At 43.3% G+C, this 18370-nt stretch overlaps 1 protein-coding gene across 2 annotated transcripts in view; it reads left to right on the top strand.

Moving 5' to 3' along the window:
* LOC119857686 (ADP ribosylation factor like GTPase 14 effector protein) overlaps positions 1-18370 on the top strand; it is a 46150-nt gene that overhangs the window by 16230 nt on the left and 11550 nt on the right. The gene's annotated exons all lie outside the window — the stretch shown is intronic.

The raw sequence follows: 18370 nt of genomic DNA, 5'->3' as shown, positions 1-18370 counted from the left end.
AAGAAACCATCCTTCCCCCATTTTTGCCTTAAAACATGTCTGCCCAATAGCTTTTCTTCATCACTCATAACCTTCCAATCAGACATTTAATAAGTAATTTCATCTCTAATTCTGTACCAACCTTCTCTCCTCATAGTGCATTATAAAAATGAGAATCCTTGCTTGTTCCTTTAGTCTTTCATGCTTGTAGTGGGAAGAGCGAAGACCAGTGAGGGTGTAAATAAGGTGGCGTGCAACATCAATCTCCTATCTCTGCAAAGGCAAATGGAAAAATGTAGTCTGTGTTATGTCAGAAGCACTTAGCAATAGTTAATTGTGGGGAAAAAAATTTCAGGCGGGCTCAGTTGTATGAATCTTATAATCTTTTACCTTTATCAGTGATCGTTTAAAAATTTTCAGTCTGCTCCTCTTCTAGTTTATGCAGCAGCGTCACGAGCAGAGCATATTTCTTTAATGAAACTCTGTACAATACCCAGGCTCTATAAGCTTGTTTTGTAACTGCACTTATTATTCTATATCCTTTAACGCACAGTGGTCCAATATCCTGGAAGTAGATGAGCTCTATAACATGAGGTAACAGTTGACTGCTTGCTTAAGCAGCCTGTAAAATAATTTCTTCCCTGCTGCCTATACTGTGTTAGTAGAGCTGAAATCAGATACCTCAATCAATTGTGACTCTTAAAAGATGATTTACCATTGTCCTGAGGCCTTCAGTATGTGCTATGAGAAGTACCAGGCCTGACACTAGTGTCATGTAATGGAATGAACAGCGTGCTAAAGAGAAGTGTCTGAAAGTTTGTACATTATAAAAAGAAAGGGTATGGTTATGGTACAAGGTAGGAAAGCAATGGCTCTCACATCACCTAAAGAAAGTAGCCTGCTGTCTCTAGATTGTGGTAACATACATGCAGGCCATAGTGGAAAGGTGGAGGAAGAGGTTAAGAAAAAGACAACAGGCTAGAGTGAAGCAGTGTTGGCAACAGAAGAAATGGACACAACAGTTTGAAACATGCCCATATGATGACCGGGAAGATGTTGGCATAGGAGGTGATTGTTGCATTCAAGCCCCATCTCCTCCACAATATGCAGTGCTAATGGGAATGGTTCCTTAATACCTGTCTTTCCAAACAGATACCTTCCATGGGGAAGACTACAGTACAAAACGTTTTCCATTGTGGACTTCCCTGTGTCAAACTATATCCAGGGGAAGGCAAACTACAGCCCGTGGGCCAGATAGGGCTTTCAATCCAGCCTGCGGAATTGCCAGCCCTGTGGCGCAGTGGGGCTAAGGCAGGGTCTCTGCCTACCCTTGCCTTGTGCCACTCCCAGAAGCGGCCGGCACCACATCCCTGCGGCCCCTGGGAGAAGGGGGGGCAGGGGGCTCTGCGCTGCCCTCACCTGCAGGTACCACCCCACACAACTCCCATTGGCCGGGAACAGGGAACCATGGCCAATGGGAGCTTCAGGGGTGATACCCACAGGCGAGGGCAGCGTGCAGTGGAGCCGCCTGCTACACCCCACCCCCAGCAGCCACTGCTGGACATGCTGGCCACTTCTGGGAGTGGCGCAGGGCCAAGGCAGGCAGGGAGTCTGCCTTAGCACCAGTGTTTGCCACTGCCACCCCGGAGCCACTCGAGGTAAGCAGCGCTGGGCCAGAGCCCACACCCCAAACCCATCCCGCACCCTGCCCCAAGCCCCCTAACCCCCTGCCTTAAGCTCCCTGCTGCACTCCATGCCCCTCCTACACTCCAACCCCTTGTCCTGAGCCCCTTCCTGCACACTGCACTCCCTCCCACACCCCAGCCCCCTACCCCAGCTCTACATGCATGGCCCTGCATACAGTTTCCCCACCCAGATGTGGCCCTCAGGCCGAAAAGTTTGTCCACCCCTGCTATAATCTGTTTGCACTCCACTGTGCAATTGCATCTACAGAGACAGATATGGAGGATTTAGCTCCACCCCTTGAAAGTCAAAGATGGACTTCGTTTTCTGTAGATATCTCGAACACTGAATCTGTCCAGACAGTCGTAATGTTGTCCCATCAGTGGATGTACCAGCCCCAGCTCTAATCTGCCCTTGCAGTTCACTTGTTGGTGTTGCTAGACCCGAACCTCTTCATTACCTCTATCTTGTAGTCATTTTACCATCTCAGAAGGCTCTGAATACTGTTTTAATTTCTCCCCTCATATGCATCCAGGTTGTCAAACAGCAAACTCCAGAAGCTTTAGGATACAACAGTCTAAACTGATGACAGATGTACATGCTGGGAAATCGTCAGTATGAACACTGAGGCAGTGGATTCTGGGATTTACATAAGAAATCCCATAATCCTATGGAGAAAGGGTGAGAAGCCCTTACAAAAAGAACCCCTATTTTAGGTGATGGCAGCTATGAGGCTCTATGCAATAGCTGCCAAGAATGCACTGAGACAAGCATAAGAAAAAGTGGTTGATGCAAAACACCATTATAACGGCATATCTAGCTGTTGTGTGGATATAAACCAAATTGTGTACTTGTAAATGGTTAATCTGAGGATGCTTCTAAGAAATATCACAGGTGCGTTTGCTACCACAGCTGTATTGCAATGTGGATGAACCTTTTACCTGCATTTCATTGGAAGTCTTGATAGAGCAAGCACTTAGAAAAGACTCCTATGCATTTTTATCCGCTGCCAACATCCTACAGTAACTACAGCCTAAATACCATTTAAAAAGCAGCATTGGCAAATTACCACCATCTGGTGTCTGAGATATCAGTCTTTCCATATGCTTAAAGTACTGGTGAGCTACATGGACATTTTTAGTGCAATTGTTAGTGCTTTTTTCAAAAAATCTGACAACATTGGTCAAACAAATGGTGGTTGGGAAGATTATTTAAAGAGATCTCTAGATTCAAACAGGAGCCTATCCTTGCAACAAAGCCCATTGACAACTCTGTCCACATATCTATTCAGGGGACACCATCATAAAACCTAATCACATCAGCCACACTATCAGAGGCTCGTTCACCTGCACATCTACCAATGTGATATATGCTGTCATGTGTCAGCAATGCCCCTCTACAATGTACATTGGCCAAACCGGACAGTCTCTATGTAAAAGAATAAATGGACACAAATCAGACATCAAGAATTAACATTCAAAAACCAGTCTGAGAACACTTCAGTCTCCCTGGTCACTTGATTACAGACCTAAAAGTCGCAATATTACAACAAAAAAACTTCAAAAACAGACTCCAATGAGAGACTGCTGAATTGGAATTAATTTGCAATCTGGACACCATTAAATTAGGCTTGAATAAAGACTGGGAGTGGATGGGTCATTACACAAAGTAAAACTATTTCCCCATGCTTATTGCCCCCCACTGTTACTCACCTTCTTGTCAACTGTTGGAAATGGGCCATTCTGATTATCACTACAAAAGGTTTTTTTCCCCCATGCAGATAATAGCTCACCTTAATTGATCATTCTCATTATAGTGTGTGTGGCAACACCCATTTTTTCATGTTCTGGGGGGGGTGTTTGTATGTGTGTATATACTCTTCCTACTGTATTTTCCACTGCATGCGGCCAATGAAGTGGGTTTTAGCCCACAAAAGCTTATGTTCAAATAAATGTGTTAGTCTCTAAGGTGCTACAAGTACTCCTGTTCTTTTTACTGATACAGACTAACATGGCTACCACTCTGAAATCTATGCCCTGTGATTCTGTAAATGAATCAATACAACTTATTAAATTGATGAAGTTAACAATATAGAACATACTTCCTTAACTTGGCTAAGTTATACTGCATTATTAAACTGAATAATATGAGCATATAAACTTCCAAATCATCGGCTTTATGTCCTCATTTCAAAAATTCTTCATTTTGTTCCAAGTCAGACTTTATTACTAATCCTGCTAGATTAAAACATGGTTATATCTTAGAATTTCTCAGTCTTGCTTCATCTATAAATCTCTCAAACAACTAACAGCATGCATAAGCTTTCCCCCCCATCATACATTTACAGTAATGAAAGATTATTTCTTCCCATCCTCACTTGAATCTAATTGTGTGTTGTTAAGGTGCAATCCCCAATTTTTCTGATCTACTATATGGCTATGATTTAAAATTATGTCCTTTATAGCATAGTCCAAAACAACCCACTTTTGTTACTCTTATAAAGAACAGAAAATTAAAACTTTTTATAAACCAAGTTTTACAACCTTGAATTCCTCATGCATTAAAAATATAAGGCATAATGACAAATACATGTAAGTTGTGTTTAAAATTTGTCATTAGAAAAAGTTTGCAAAACCAAAATTAGCATAACATTTACACAGGTGCCATCTAGACAGAGTTGATGTACTCAAGGAATTAATCACAATGAAAGAAGAAAAGGAGTACTTGTGGCACCTTAGAGACTAACAAATTTATCAGAGCATAAGCTTTCATGAGCTACAGCTCACTTCAAAGTGCCACAAGTACTTCTTTTTGCGAATACAGACTAACACGGCTGCTACTCTGAAACCTGTCACAATGAAAGAGCAAATCATTTCATGTATGAATAACACATGCAATACACATCAATTGAGCTATGCAATGGTTAGATGGTCCTAATTCATGATACTTTCTCTGAATACAGTAAGTTGCATACTTTTTTTTTTAATCTCTCACCTGTACAATATTCTGAGTTTGTTGACATGAATACTACTTTAGGACTGATCTAACTTCTGAAATCAATGAGTGTCGTCAATTTAAATAAGTTAGATTAGGCCCTGGTAGCTCACATGTGATGTGCCCTATTTTTCCTGGTGGAGTTGATGTTTTTACCTAGTGATAAAACATTTCCTGGAATGCTGTCTGTTTAATTGATTCAGCAACTAATGCCTCTACCATGGGTATAGCAGGTTCAGGTAATTAATTACTGAGAGAAGGGATTCTCTTAATGTCTGCCAACACCTATGCTACTGAAAGGCATAACATAAATAATGCATGAATATATCTCAGGGAAATGAGTTGGGGGTGAAAGTGAATGATACCTCCAGCAACTAAAGAAAAAAAGTTCCCTCTGCATAAATGCTCTTTTTTCCATGAAGGGATTATATGAACTCCTTTTACAAATACAAAATATTAACTGCCACCTGTCAGCTTTTTATAATGTTGCCCCCCCTTCCTTCATAAGATGGTCTTGGTCAAATTTTAAAACATTATGGATGCTTTTTTCATTAATTGACTTTTCAGGCTCATGAAATAAGACTGCATAACACTGTCGAGCTGGGCATTTGAGCTGGGCAAGATGAACAGGCTTCTACCTGTAATGATCTACAAATATGTCACAAGCCTGACCTTGAGCCTCCTTTTTGGCAGGAGAATCCTGAGACTGGAAAAAACATTGACTTAGCGTTGAGCTGAAGTTTGGGCATTAATAATGTGGATAAATACCCCGGTGCAGACTGAAGCTATCAAAATCATTTCCCCTATGGCCTGAGCACACTTTTTGAATCCAAGTTTCCTGATGTGAAAGGTCCTCTGATGCCTTCCCTCATGGAATAAATTGAGAGGTACTTTCTTCAGCAAAAACTAACTCCAGCATGGGCACTGAGTGACGGAAAAACCTTTGAAGAAAATAATTAGGGGAAGACTTAAGGTTGTGCAGGAAACCTTAACTTCAGTATTTCAAACTTCAGTTTGAAACCTGAATTTTTTTTTTTACTTTTTTTTGCTTGGTTGTTTTGGATTGTGTTTATAGACTCCTATAAATATTTTACAGTACAGAACTGAAGCACAGAGATTAAGGGCCAGGTTACAAAAGAACAGAAGAGTTGGGGCACATAAAGCAGCCACAACGGTATGCCTGGATTGGGTACACAGTTATAGTTACACAGATTATGTGGGCAATTGTACATTTTGATTTTGTTTGTGTATGCCATTTTGAAAATCTGTCCCTAAGGGACATGAACACTTTACACATGGATGAAACCAGAATGAGAGAGCATGAATTCCACTCTTAATCCTGTGCTCAAAGCAAAGAGAGAGAGAGAGATGTGCATACACACACACACACACACACACACACACACACACAATCATTTCATTCCTCTCACCTGATTTTGGAGGGTTTTGTTTTTTTTTTTTTTTAAAGGAAGATGTCTTTCCAGGTTCTGGGTTATTTTTCATGTTTTTATAGTTGTCAGGTGTAAGATATTTTCCAGTTGCTTTCTCAGTTGCATTTAATAAATTATAGACATTAGAAATCTCACTCAGGCAAATTTTCTATTGCATTCAGAGGGGACTTAATCCAAGATTTGCCATAATCTAAGTCAGTAACTTTCCCCAATAATTCTTCTTTATGAGATGCTCTAAAAGTTTTGACTCGCCTTCCAAACTGACTGATCATGTTGGGAAATGAAATTGATTAGGATAACATGAATAACTTTATTTCAACACAAGCCTACAATTGGATCAAGGGTTAAAAGCATCTATAATTTTTAAGTATTAACATTAATAGGATAGCCAATTTAAAAGTCACAATTTGCTGAAGTGTGTTTTTTGCCTTTTATTGTTACAAGTGACACGTAAAATTACTGTAATAGAAAAAGAAACTAGTTACAAATGTTTCTCTTATTTAGGTTTATTTACTTCTTGTATTTGATGGCAATTTGTGCCTAGTCAACAACATTGATTCCCAATAGAGAGCTATTCAGCCAGTCAGTCAGTTTAAATGATTACTGATGTAGTTGTTTCACTCACAGCAATAGGGAAGAGAGAAACCATTTTAAAACCAAAAAATATAATAGTAACACCACAAAACTTTGTCGGGAAACTGACACCAAGGGCACTTGAAACTACTTTTACTCATTTCATAAACTGGCTAGATTTCAAGTTGCAGTGTCCTTTCATGCGCAAACTATAGTAGGAATGTAATACAAATAAGTACCCACTATAATGAAGCTTCATGTCACTAATTATTTTTAGTTGTTTTAACCTCACCAATATCCTTTTTAAATGGACTAGTTCTTATGTTTTGCTATAGAGTGGCAGGGCTTCTCTTAAATCCAGCAGAGGGCATTGTTTTACTACAAACATGAATAGTTACATTCCTAGGGTTAGCATAACACTACATGCTTGGAAGCACAGTGTACAATGAGACTCCACATGGGTTCAGGGGTCCACAATAGTGGAGCAATTCAGGATTGAAACCAAAGGCAGGAAATGGGCTTGTCATGTGAATACGGTTGCAGGATCAAGCCCTGCAGATTGGTGCAGTTTTAAGTATGAGGTTAATGTTAAAATCATAGAGAAGTCAAAATGTTTTATGACAGGTTTCAGAGTAGCAGCCGTGTTAGTCTGTATTCGCAAAAAGAAAAGGAGTACTTGTGGCACCTTAGAGACTAACAAATTTATTAGAGCATAAGCTTTCGTGAGCTACAGCTCACTTCATCGGATGCATTTGCAAAATGTTTTATGTTTGCTTTGTGTACTTTGATTTATTGTCTCTGTTTTTCTAACTTGCTGATGGACCTTTAGCCTTTCAAGGCAATATCGATGTAGGTCTCCTTTTAAACACAATAGATTTGCAGTGTCTCTTAACTTCACTGTGAAATAATGGTCATAAACCTTTAATTTAGTCATGCTTCCCTCCCCCCCCCCCCGACCCCCAAGTCACCAGCTTACCTTATATTTCTTCTAGATTGCCTGATGTTCCCTGGCTCAGTCCTGCAGACCTTGCTGCAGCAAAACACTTGTCAATGTCCACACTATTGTAGTGGTGCCATGCATGCTTTTACAGTTAAGAACATTAGTTTTTCCAAGTGCCTCTCTTGTGAGGTGTTTAACTCAGCCATAATATTTGACTGGCAAGCTGAAGGGGCCTTTAAAAAAAACGAAAACCAAAAATAACTTGCAGAGCCACTTGCCATAGACTCTCTGCAGACTGCATGGTGAACATTCTGCAGCAACCTCTCAAGGCTGCAGCAGAGACAACCCCTTTCGGACCCCACAGAAAGACCCAAATACGGTCCATTGTTTGGACTGTACATTGATGTCACTGGTTTATAAATATGATCTGTATGTCTGCTTCTTTTTCTGTCTTACGGTTTTTTATAGTGCCCCTCATTATACATGGTAAGTGCTGGATAGGCACATGAGAGCTACATAACGAGGACTCCACGGAGTATTCTGCTGTTTGCTCTTAAAAGGTTCAAGGGACCTCTGTTTGACATAGCACTTTTCTAACTGATGGATGGACTGTAATGAACTCACATCTCTCCTTTACAGGTGATGGCACTGTCTGCCCATTCTTATGGAAAAATAGCCAAAGGATCACATTGTGACATTTTTCAGAGTGGTATCCGTGTAGTCTGTATCAGCAAAAAGAACGAGGAGTACTTGTGGCACCTTAGAGACTAACACATTTATTTGCGCATATTCTTTCATGGGCTAAAGCCCACTTCATCAAATGCATGCAGTGGCAAATACAGTAGGAAGATTTTATAGATATATACACACACACCCAACGAGAACATGAAAAAATGGGTGTTGTCATACCAACTCTAACGAGACTAATCAATTAAGGTGGGCTATAATCAGCAGGAGAAAAAAAACTTTTGTAGTGATAATCAGGATGGCCCATTTTAAACAGTCGACAAGAAGGTGTGAGTAATAGTAGAGGAAAAATTAGCATGGGGAAATAGTTTTTACTTTGTGTAATGACCCATACACTCCCAGTCTTTGTTCAAGCCTAATTTAATGGTGTCCAGTTTGCAAATTAATTCCAGTTCTGCTGTTAGTTTTTTTTTCTCCTGCTGATAATAGCCCACCGTAATTGATTAGTCTCGTTAGAGTATAGCAACCCCCTATTTTTCATGTTCTCTGTATATAAATCTTCCTATTGTGACATTGCTGCATGTTAAACTGGGAGGGAGGGGAAAAAACTCTTCAATCTTGTCTTCTAGTCTTGCATATGTATTTGTTTTCTTGGGGATTTTGGTTGGTATCTTGAAACCCTTCATTTTTGTCACTGAAGAAGTGAGAGCTGAGAATATGCCACTGTCACCTTATCCCATTTGTTCACCTGCTGAAAAAGAAAATCCCTAGCCAAAAGAGGAAACCAAAATATCAGGCTGTTCAATCAAAAACCATGTTTTATCCAGTTTTTTCCCTGGCAAAACCATGGGCTCTTTTCATGCTGCTGAGTTCTTATCCCTGTAGTCCCACTGACTTCAGTGGAAGTACTCATGTGAATATGGGCCAATGTTTACTGTAACAAAGCTCTGTTCTTGTCTCAGTGGGTCCCGCGTTTCCTGGCAGATTTCACTCACTTCAGAGGCTCACTGTGACCCTCCATGTAACCCTTCTCTCTCTCTACAGACAAGGGTCACATTTTCATCATAAGCCAGCGAGGGCAGTGAGGAGAAGTTATCCTCCCTTGCACAGTCTCTGTTGCCTCAGTGATTAATCGGGGGGTGTGGGTGGGGGAGGAAAAGGATGGAGCCCTACTCCAGGCTCCAGCCCAGGGACCCTAACAGTAACAGCTATGGTAGCTGACCTTTTAGAAACATGACACGTACAATTTCCTGGGCTATTTCCCCACAGCAGTCCTCACTTCATCAGGCTCCACTTCACCTTTATCTCAGGGCCTCCTTCCTTGTGCCTGATATGGTGTGTACTACTCAGTCTCTCCAACAGCGCAACTTCTTCCCACAGCTCCTGACATGCACACCCACCTGACTAACTGGGAGGCTTTTAACTAGTTTCAGCCAGTCCCTGATTGGCTTCAGGTGTCCCAATCAATCTAGCCTTCTCCCTGCCTTCTGGAAAGTTCTTAATTGGCCCCAGGTGTCCTAATTGACCTGGAGCAGCTGCCATTTAACTTATCCTAGTACCAGGGATTTGTTTAGCCTGGAGCTAATATATCTATCTCCCACTACTTTTCTATAGCCATCTGGCCTTGCCCCGTCACATATCCCCCCACTCTGCTCAACACCATAGAGTTGGGCAACTTGGGAAGCCAGGCAATATGCTCGTGACAGACCAACAGCGTTGCCATGGTGGCATCCAGCCCCGTGCCGTACGCGGAACTGGAATGGTTGGAGGGATAAGAACCGTCTGGTGACCCTTGCATTCTTTTCCTTATTCCTCTGCACCCACTGGAGGGGTGCATGGTTGGTCACAAGAATAAATTCCGGCCTAAGAGATAATAATGCAGTGTCTCCATAGCCCATTTGACAGCAAGGCATTCTCTCTTGACTACTGTGTATTTCTGTTCTCTTGGGAGAAGCTTTCTGCTTAGGTAGAGGATCGGGTGTTCCTCTTCTCCCACCATTTGCATCAGAACCACCCGCAACCCCACCTCAGAAGTATCTGTTTGTAAAATAAATTCCTTGTTAAAGACTGGGGCTATGAGTGCGGAGTCATTACAGAGGGCCGTCCGAAGGTCTGTGAAAGCCCCCTCTGCTGCGTTGGTCCACTTCAGTATGTCGGGATCTCGGGCCTTTACCAGTCCGTTAGGGGACTTGCCCTAATGGTGAAGTGGGGAATAAAACGTCGGTAGTAGCCTACCACGCCTAAGAACATGCAGACCTGCTTCTTTCAGGTCAGCCGGGGCCAGTTTTGAATTGCCTCTAGCTTATTCATTTGGGGGCTTCACTATGCCCCTTCCCACAATATATCCCAGGTACCTAGCCTCTGCTAGCCCTATGGCGCATTTAGCGGGATTAGCAGTGTGGCCAGCCCGCCTTAAGGTGCGCAGTAATGCCTCAACTTTCTCTAAGTGGGTCCCCCAGTCTGATGTATGGATGATGACATCATCTAGGTATGCGGCTTCATAACCAGTATGGGGGCACCGGAGCTTATCCATGAGATGCTGGAATGTAGCCAGGACCCCAAGTAGCCCAAAAGAGAGGACAATGTACTGGAATAGCCCATCCAGGGTGGAGAACGCTGTCTTTTCTTTAGCTTCTTTGGTCAGAGGAATCTGCCAGTACCCTTCGTAAGATCCAGTGTAGTCAAGAATCGGGCACTACCCAGTCGGTCAACCAGTTCATTGATGCGTGGTATGGGGTATGAATCAAACTGGGATATTTCATTCAGTCAGCAAAAGTCACTACAGAATCTCATGGTACCATCAGGTTTAGGCACTAGAACAGTTGGACTGGACCACTGACTGTAAGATTCTTCAATAACCCCTAATTCTAACATTTTCTTTACTTTGGCCTTGATTTCTTCTCTTTTGGCTGCTGGGATTCGGTAGGGTCCCAATATTATCTTGGCTCTGGGGATCGTGCGGATATGGTGATAGGTCTCAGTCATCCACCCTGGTTTTGTAGGGAACACATCTTGGTTGCGATTAATCATGTCGGCTGCCTCAATCTTTTGGATCGGCATCAAGTCAGATGATATCCTCACTTGCTCATGTAAGTTATCCTCTTGGGGGACTAAGCAAGCCTCTCGATCGTGCCAAGGTTTTAGAAGATTGATGTGGTAAATTTGCTCCAGTTTCCGGCGGCCTAGCTGCTGCACTTTATAGTTCATCTCTCTCACAGCTTCGATTACGTCGTAGGGTCCCTGCTACTGGGCCAACAGTTTATTTCTACTGTGGGCACCAGTACCATCACCCGATCCCCTGGTTGGAACCGTCGAAGCTTTGCTTGGTGGTTATAATGAGTTCATTGCGTCTCCTGTGCTCTCTCCAAGTGTTCCCGTACAATAGGCGTAACTCGGGCTATCTGATCTCTCATCTGCAGTACATGCTCAACTATGTTCCTTCTGGGATTTGGCTCCTCTTCCCAGGCTTCTCTGGCTATATCCAATATGCCCCGGGATGGCACCCATATAGTAGTTCGAATGGAGAGACACTCCTGGAGGTTTGCGGAACCTCCCGGATGGCGAACATGAGGTAAGGCAATAGGGTATCCCAATCTTTCCCATCCGGGCTCACCACTTTCCTGATCGTGGCCTTGAGGGTCCTATTGAACCTTTCCACAAGGCCATCTGTTTGCGGGTGGTATACAGAGGTCTGTAGGGCTTGTACATGGAGCAACGAACAGAGATCTTTCATCAACTTGGACACTGTCCCTTGATCAGTCAATATCTCCTTGGGTAGCCCAACTTGGGCAAAGATCTGTACTAGCTCCTTAGCTATTGTCTTGGAAGCTGTATTGCGTAGGGAAACAGCTTCCGGGTACCAGGTTGCATAGTCCAGTACAACAAGCACATGTTGGTGGCCCCAAGCTGTCTTCTCTAGGGGCCCTACTAGATCCATGGCTATCCATTTGAAAGGAACCTCTATTATTGGAAGAGATATCAAAGGAGCCCGCAAGTGTGGGCAAGGGCTATGTAACTGACACTCCGGACAAGAGGTGCAGTGTCATCAGACATCTTCATGTACTCCTGGCCAGAACAACCTTCGCAAGATCCCTGCCTCAGTTTTCTCTACCCCTAGGTGTCCTCCAAACAGGTGACTGTGGGCGAGACTCAATATGGCTTTTTGATGTTTTCATGGCACCAGAATTTGTATCTCTTGCTCCTGCATTTGCATCACGTGGTACAAATGCTTTCTTCACTATAAACTAAGGTCCGGGACCCTGGACCTTCAAATCCATGGGTATCCCATCGATCTCTGCCACCTCTTTCCTGGCGTTATCATATCTGGGGTCCTCCGCCTGGTCCCGCCTGAAAATCTCTCTCCCGGGACTAACCTGCCAAAGCTCCCAGGGGCCAGTTTCTGCTTCTTCCAATGGCTCGCCGCCATCATGGCTGGGGGCAGCTTCTGGCTCACCTTCCATGGTGGAAGTTTCTCTATTGTCTGCTCGCATCCATCTGCCTACTAGGGAGGTCTTCTGGCCCTGGGTCAAGATCCAGGTTCCCAAGGCCTTCACGGCCTTCCTCTCTTTTTTTGTCTTCTGGGTCTTTGGGGGCCTGAGAACAGATCCTAAGAAATCTCAGCGAACTATCGGGGTTACATTCCCCCGGTGACAAGTCACTGTCTTCAGGGTCCCCGCCTCCCTCCAGCCTCTCCGGGGGGAGTAAATTATCAAATCCTGCATAGTCCCTCCCAATGTCTACAGGATATGGGAGTTTAGGAACTACGCCCACGGTCACATCAATGGAGGTCCCCTGAACCTCTATCTCCACCGGAATGGTGGGGTAATGGCTCATGGCCCCATGCACGCACGTCACTGCTACACGTTTGGCTTGTAGCAGCTGACTACTTTTTACCAGCTTTCCCCATATGAGGGTGATAGCATTCCCAGAGTCCACAAGCATTGTAGTCGCTGCTCCATTTATCCTCACTGGCCTGGTGTAAGTATGTGGTGCTAATGCAACCCTCGCAAGGTGGATAAGGGAGCATGGGACTTCCCAATCCTCCAAGTTACATTGCATTGGCTCCTCAGTGCTGGGACACTGTGCTGCTATGTGTCCCCACTCCCCACATGCATAACATCTATAATTGCTTTTAATTCTCCCCTATTCCTGGAGTTAGGGGGTTTAGTCCCAGGGTTCTCCCCCCCCCCACTTCCCTCTGGGGCCCCCACTGGTCCAAAACCCCAGTGCACTTTTTTAAACCTCTTTCTTCCACCACTCTGTGAATGAAATCCAACCTGACACCAGTTGTGACAAAGCTCTGTCCTTGTCTCCATGGGTTTCACGTTTCCTAGCAGATTTCACTCAACTCAGAGGCTCATTGTGACCTTCCATGTAACCCTTCTCTCTAGAGACAAGGGTCACAGTCTACTGAGCCATTTTCATCATAAGCCAGCAAGGGCAGTGAGGAGAAGCTATCCTCCCTTACACAGTCTCTGTTGTCTCCCTGTCTCAGTGATTAATCAGAGAAGGGGGCAAAGGGGAGAGCCCACGCCCACCTTCTACTCCAGGCTCCAGCCCAGGGACCCTAATAGTATCAGCTATGGTACCTGACCTTTTAGAAACATGACACATACAATTCCCTGGGCTACTTCCCCACAGTAGTCCCCACTTCCTCAGGCTCCACTTCACCCTTACCTCAGGGCCTCCTTCCTTGTGCCTGATATGGTGTGTACTACTCAGCCTCTCCAACCGCGCAACTTCTTCCCACAGCTCCTGACATGCACACCCACCTGACTGACTGGGAGGCTTTTAACTAAATTCAGCCAGTCCCTGATTGTCTTCAGGTGTCCCAATCAACCTAGCCTTCTCTCTGCCTTCTGGAAAGTTCTTGATTGGCCCCAGGTGTCTTAATTGACCTGGAGCAGCTGCCATTTAACTTATCCTGGTCCTTTTGGGATTTGTTTAGCCTGGAGCTAACATATCTATCTCTCACTACTTTTCTATAGGCAGCTGGCCTTGCCCCGTCACATTACATACTGTGGAGCAGACAGTTCGAACCTGGTAGTTCAGACCTACAAAAGGACAATAGGCAAGTTTAAAGTGTCAGCTAATGATGACAATGGACCAAAAGTCTTTCTCTTGCTATCTCCATGTTACAGCCAGCACAGACACAGTTCACCTTCAGCTGCCATATATGTTTTAGATCAGCAGAGACTATACCTGCAGGTAACCATGATTCTGAGGCCAATAAGCCACTTAGCTTCCCCCTTCCCCCCCAGGTTCAGCTGTAACATTTTATTGCAAGGCCCAGGGAGCAGCCCTAGGGAGTGAGTGGGGGCAGGGCCAGGAATGTCTTCGTTTCAAACCTTCTTCATCAGGACATGTATGAGAACTTTCCCTGGGCAGACCTGAGACACAGCACAGGTGGCTGCTGGCTACAGCAAGGCCTCCTGCAGGCACAGGGTGACGGGGTGTGATGCTTAAGCCAGCCCCATGGGACATGTGCAGGGTGTCTGGGAGCAGAACAAGGTCCTGGGGTGGGTGCTATTCCACCCCCAAGGTGAGATGGCAGCTCCAGCGCAGGAGCCAAAGGCCACAGCAGGAGCTCCATGGTGGGCAGCTACTCAGACATGAGCATAGTTCTGGCATGCTGAAAAAATTAAAACTTTAGGCCAACCTTTGCAGTGATGGTCACTAGCTATCTTGGCTGCTCCTTTCATTAGCTGTTCTAAAAGATTTTTTACTTGTGCAGGGGATATGGGCAGGGATAAAACAAACAAAAAAGCCTTTGGAAATATGGAAACTTAAGAATTTATTTTTAATTTCCTTGGTGTTGGATACAGTCATACTAATACTAACTGGGCAGAAACCCACTGGTAATGCATTGACAGCAATGAAAACTGGTGGGTGACATCTGAAAGCAGGTAGGCAAACCCATTCATATGATTTTTCTGGTGCAGGCGTTCTTTTTTTCTTTCTTTCTGTTTTCTACTGTTTTCTTTTTTGTCTCCACTTATTAAAAAAAAAACAGAAAAAGACAGCTCATCCTGCCTGCTCTGTGCTAGATACCTCTGGTTTATAGCCCCCACTTTCTGAGTGCTGCTGATTTTTTAAGTTACAACACTGAGCCAGATCCACTCCGGATTATATCTGCTTCAGCTGGAGTAAAGCAGAGTCCCTGACCAGGGAAAATTCAGCAAGTGCAATAGTGTGGTAATGGGAGATGGTTGCTATTTCTTCTCCTTGGGGAGGGGAGGCTTGAAACTCTGTTCTCCACCCAAATTGGTTGATTCTGTCCAAGGATGGTGGAATACATTTATTCAGCAAGTTCCTCATGCACCACTAAGGGGTGGGGCTCCTGTCTAGTCCACAGAAGAAAGTTGCCTGTTGTGAGATTATTCAACATCAGTGAGGTTGAATGTAGCCCACTAACTTTGTATTTTTAATAGGTTAAATTAAAAATCCCCAACTTTAAGAGAAGGATTCAGATGTTGGCCCCAATCCTGTAACTTATGCTTCTTTTGAATCTTAATAAAGTTACTAATGTGTAAGTGTTTACATGGCTGGGCCTTATGAGGCTTGTCTGACCCTGATTTCTGAGGATCACCCAAATACAAGACTCAAGTTACATGGTACAAACTGGCAATAATTAGAGTAGGTTTGTTTACTCCTAAGAGACAGGCTCCCTGGATGCCTGGAATTGATAGAGAAGATGCAGAGACATTTTTTTACATATGTACATGTTCTATAAGGTAGGGTATGACAAAAGGGAATCATGTTTAGTTGGTTTTTACTGACCCTAACGATTATTCAAGACCTAACTATTAAGTCAAGATATTTTGCTGTTGGAAAATTATCCTTCTATGTTTTTCCCCCCTTCAATGTTAATCTGAAAGGCTCATTCATCACACAATTACAGCTGGTAGCTTGTTTGATATTTTGATACCACGGTATGAAATGGACATTTATCCCTAAGGAATAGAGCTGCAATTCTTTTCTACCTTGCATCTCTCCCTTTCGTCTGACTATGCCAATTTCAGTTTGATTTTTTTTTTAACTGAACTGAAAGCCTTGCCTACCATCCAGCACCAGTTGGTTATGCTCCCTATGTGTCAGAAATTGCTACTGGCATTTCAATTTTGCTTTATTTTTTCTCTTTCTTTGATAGTATTATAGAGAAAATTTACATTTGAATAAAAAGCAAATAGTGCATGTCAGAATAAGCATGGGGGGATGTCAAATTGTTTTTTTCCAATTACAACTCTATTTTAAATAGGGTAATGCAATTAAAGGATAATTACTAAAAGTGTAAAGCAAGGTTATGATCAGAAATGGTTACCCTTTCACTTAAATCCTGTCTTGCTAAATAAAATATTCCTATGGGGCAAGTTACTGTGCTAGCAAATACAAGACATATATGCAGAAGCAACCAAATGTTTGGCACGGCCAGAAGAAGTGCAGATTTGTAATATAAATGATCATATTTAGAGAAGGTGAAAGACTGTAGGTGAGCTGAGATTTATTGCTCTGATTAATAATATGATAAATTAGCTTTAGGACATAATATTAATTAACAGTATATTAGTTACATTTTATTGCCAGTAACATAACAAGCTTTGATATAGTAGTCCTTCTAAGGTGCTGACATGTTTTTCTATATTCTGAGCTTTAGTTTCATTTTTCCTATGTCCAGATAAGGCATGAGCAACAAAATACTGAGGAAAAACCAATTATTATAGACTCCACAAAGCTACCTACAACAGTTTGTGTATGCTTAGCCAAATGCTATTATTAAACTAGAATCTAGTCAAAAGTAGTAGTAAAAGGAGGTTGTCCTACCTGTGAAAGTGAATTAACATGGCAGCCTGGCTGAAAAACAGAATATGTCACTAACTGGAAAATGCACATCACTTCATGTTTATGTACAGTCAACCTGATTCTGATCTCAGCTACTGCATCACTGGCAATCCAAATAATTCTACTGAAGTCAGAGTTACTCCAGGTTTACATTAATGTGACTGGGATCAGAATCTGGCTCATGGGTCTATCCTGGAAACAAATGGATTTCAGAAAGGGAGGAATTTCTCTCCCCAGCCTCTAGACCTATTAGATAAGAATCACTATTATAAGTCAAGTTTTCAAAGCTTTAGTTTGCCTTTCCCAGGGCTGCTTTAGGATTTGTGGAGAGCAACGTGACGTAGGTATGCACTGTGCATCGTGAGGGGGTTAGTGGCATAGGCGGTCAAGATAGCCATTTTTCACTAAAAGCAGGAAGTTTGGGCAACTGGTGAAGAGGGTTTAGCATGCTTGTCACTTCTGGCAGGGCGTAGGCGGTCCAGAGGGGCCTTTGGCAGTGGGAGTTGAAATGGTTTTCCTTATAGGAGGAGTTGGGGGCAGGGGATGAATATACATCATTAAGTGGGCTAAGCAGTGTTTGGATGCTGTGCAGGCAGAGGCAGAGTTATGAGTACTGTCATTAAAGAAATACTACCATAATCCATGTTAGCATTGTTGTGTTGCCTAGCCCTACTTCGCTCACTGTCTGGCTTCCCTAGCTGCTTCTCCTATCTGCAGATATACCTGTGGCCAGGCTGCTTGTCCGATAGGCCTTAGTCCGCCCCATAATGCTGGTGGTCTTCAGCGATGGACTCTCTAGAATGCTTTTTCTTGTGACCAATTGGCCCTCTGCAACAATTGCATCTTCTGAGGGATAGAGCTCCTCAGGGCAGAGTCCTAAACACCATGGGTGCCTGTGCAACTGCGCATGCATACTGGGTCTAGAATTGTGTTTTTTCCTAATGAAAGATTCTGCAGAAACCATGGCTCCCATAATCCTCCACAAGTATTCCCTGATTGAGTGTTAAAGAAATAAGTCATAATAGTGTGGTTCTTAAAATTCCTCCATCAAGTGTATTAAGCAAATATCACTAAAATTAGGGGTGAGCTGATAGGTGCAGATGCGGAGTTGGATCTGAACTTACCCAGAGAGTGGAGTTATTGAAATTCTGCTTTTTGGTTTGGGCTCATAAAGAGGACTGTAACAGTGTTTGAATGGAGCAAGATTCAAATTCAGAGCTCCCTT

The sequence above is a fragment of the Dermochelys coriacea genome, chromosome 6 (assembly GCF_009764565.3).
Source record: "Dermochelys coriacea isolate rDerCor1 chromosome 6, rDerCor1.pri.v4, whole genome shotgun sequence".
NCBI lineage: Eukaryota > Metazoa > Chordata > Testudines > Dermochelyidae > Dermochelys > Dermochelys coriacea.
Note: the sequence above shows the minus strand (reverse complement) of the source record. Positions and strands in the feature narration are given on the sequence as shown.